The following is a 2,845-nucleotide window of genomic DNA, read 5'->3' as shown; positions in this document are numbered from 1 at the left end:
TAAAAAGACTCACACTCTTTTCAGGTAAAACATTAAATTCCAGAAATCCAGCACAGGGGGGTCTCAAAAGGTAAGGGAAATTAGCACATTTGGAGAATTCTCCCTAACAGACTTACCATGCATGTAAGTTGTTATTGTTCAGTGGTAATGTGCTTTGCCTGTTATTTGGTTGTTTACTGAGTGCACACAACTTGCAATGCTTATTTTAGCCCCAATAGGCAGCTAGAATGGCTTACGTTCTTTGCAAGGCTGTTTTGCATTACATTGGGCCTCATTACGAGCATGGCGGTAGCCGTGCCTGTATGGCAGGCACGGCTACCGCCATGCCTGCTACCGGCACCGCCGCTCGCGATTGGGCAATAACCGGCCCATTACGAGATGAGTGGGCCGCTAATTGCCCATTCACGGGTGGAGGTAATGCCGGGCTCCCAATCCCCATTCTGTCCAATAACACCTGGCGGGCTGTCAGGAACCCACGAGCAGAACTCCTAATGCGGCTGCCCGGTATGAACGGTGCCGGTGGCTTACCGGCACCGTTCATACCGTGGCCGCCACCCTTGTAACGAGGCCCATCTCTATAGTATATTATACAATATTGTTGCCTTGAAGCAATGTGATAAATAAGCTGAATGGACTTAACACAGTAGCCTCCTATGGGAAAATAATACTTTTGTGCCCTTCACAGCGTTTTTTTTGCTTTATTTTTATGCAAAGTGCTTGCTTTGGATTTAAAATTTATTATTTTCTGAATAAAATTTGATATTCCGGTGACACTTAAAGGAGACTGGTTTCATCAGTCGTTCTGGGAAGTGAAATTTGAATTCTAATTGATGGGAATTGGGGTATGGGACTAACAGCAAATGCGATGTGTCTGCGTTATAAAGTACCAAGCGTTTGAAAATAAAAACACACGCTGTAAGCAGGATTCGAACCTGCGCGGGGAAACCCCATTGGATTTCGAGTCCAACGCCTTAACCACTCGGCCATCACAGCTTGCGAAAACGTAAATTGTGCTTTTCGTATACGTATTATCGCTGCCCAGTGATACAATAAATAGTTGTGGTAGGAATTGGCAAAGAAACCAGAAACTATTGTTACAAAGCGGAAGCGCAGTTTAGGGAAGAGGCAAGATTGCCCAACTTGCATAGACGCAGAATGACCTAGAGGAGGAATTAGGTATTTGGTGAACGACCTCAGCTCGGATATCGTGTTCAGATGTAAAGACTTGAGCACGCCTCTCACGGCTGCCTCTCACACATGACAAGACTGTTGTTGCGCCTGTACCAGGTTATCTGACTGCATCATTCAAGAGTTTTCAGATCACGTGTTGCTCGGTTCTTTTCCTGCTTTATTAAAATGCGGCAGCCTTCACTGGCAATCCAGTTACCTACCAACATTCTTATTAGGCAATGAACGCGCGCAATAATAAAACTCCCATTCTAGTTTACATCTATGATCTGCGAGTTTGATACGCAAAAAAGAAAGCCTCATTTAATCTAGATATTCAAACTTTCTCAACACAATTTACATAACGACAAACTGGACGTTTGTTTGCAAGGATCTCAGATACACTGCTTTACCAAAGTGTGTGCTCCTTGGCACATACTTCAATCTCACTGGGCAATGCCTGAGGACAACAGGGTGTGCCGAAAAGGTCCAGCGCCAAAAGCACTGTGCCGAAATGTCCAGCTTTGTAACTTGGTGAATACCTGCACTTCTTTTTTTCCATTTAAAGCACTACCAGGGTACCCTCCTCAGCTCATTCTCTTTTCCTTTCCACTAGTTCCTTCCTCTAACTTTTCCTTTACCTCTTCCATGTTCTGTGACATGCTCAATCGTCCACCCCTATTTCCCGATGCTCCTTGGACTTAAGGCCTATCAGCTTCTTTCTAGCGGAACATGAACGCCCAACCTTCCCTACACTAGTTTTCTACTTCTCTTCTATTGCAACCTCCTCCTTGTCCAGGTTCTCCTGCTCTTCTATTGTAATCTCCTCCTTGTCCGGCTTCTCCTGCTCTTCTATTGCAACCTCCTCCCTGTCCAGGTTTTCCGGCTCTTCTATTGCAACCTCCTCCCTGTCCAGGTTTTCCGGTTCTTCTATTGCAACCTCTTCATTGTCCAGGTTCTCCTGCTCTTCTATTGCAACCTCCTCCTTGTCCAGGTTCTCCTGCTCTTCTAGTGCAACCTCTTCCTTGTCCAGGTTCTCCTGCTCTTCTATTGCAAGCCCCTCGTTGTCCAGGTTCTCCTGCTCTTCTATTGCAAGCCCCTCCTTGTCTGGGAGCTCACTTTCCCCATGGCTGTTACACGTTGCTTTAAGTGAGATTAGAAATCCAGGGGGACGGGTCTCCTGAGGGAGGTGTGGCCTACGCAGGCCACGCCCCAAGGAAAGCCCTCCCTCGCCTAAGGTTAGGGGAGTGCTGGTAACAGAAGGAGAGCTGGCCTGCACTGGCATTATTACCTTTGATGCACTCAGTCACTTCATTTAAACAAAAGAAGGGGTTGGGTGCACCAAAGGTGTGACACAAGTGTGCCCCAGCTCACACACAGCAGGCAGTCCCTTTATCCAAGGATCCGGTGGTAGGCAACTCCTAAACCACCAGCTCTTTGAATGAAATGTCATCCTGCTGCTGATGTCTCTGTACTCAGAAACAGGAGGCGGGTTGACAGCACTCCTTTTGTTTTCGAGTTAAGTCATCAAGCATTAAGCATTAAGCCATGAAGCCCCTTGGCTTCATGCTGCGTGATGACTATTTACTCAGAAACAAAAGGAGAGCTGGGCAGTCAAGCCCTCCTCCTGTTTCTGAGTACAGAGACTTCAAGCAGCCTGTGTAGCACTGCACAGTTA

The 2,845-nt window shown here is 46.8% G+C and overlaps 1 non-coding gene across 1 annotated transcript; it reads right to left on the bottom strand.

Moving 5' to 3' along the window:
- Nucleotides 1-911: 911 nt before the first annotated feature.
- On the bottom strand, nt 912-993 carry TRNAS-CGA (transfer RNA serine (anticodon CGA)). Its single transcript has one exon. It is a non-coding gene; the product is annotated as a tRNA-Ser (tRNA).
- Nucleotides 994-2,845: the final 1,852 nt, after the last annotated feature.

Source organism: Ambystoma mexicanum, chromosome 1p, assembly GCF_040938575.1.
Source record: "Ambystoma mexicanum isolate Mex_15411 chromosome 1p, UKY_AmexF1_1, whole genome shotgun sequence".
Taxonomy (NCBI): domain Eukaryota; kingdom Metazoa; phylum Chordata; class Amphibia; order Caudata; family Ambystomatidae; genus Ambystoma; species Ambystoma mexicanum.
Note: the sequence above shows the minus strand (reverse complement) of the source record. Positions and strands in the feature narration are given on the sequence as shown.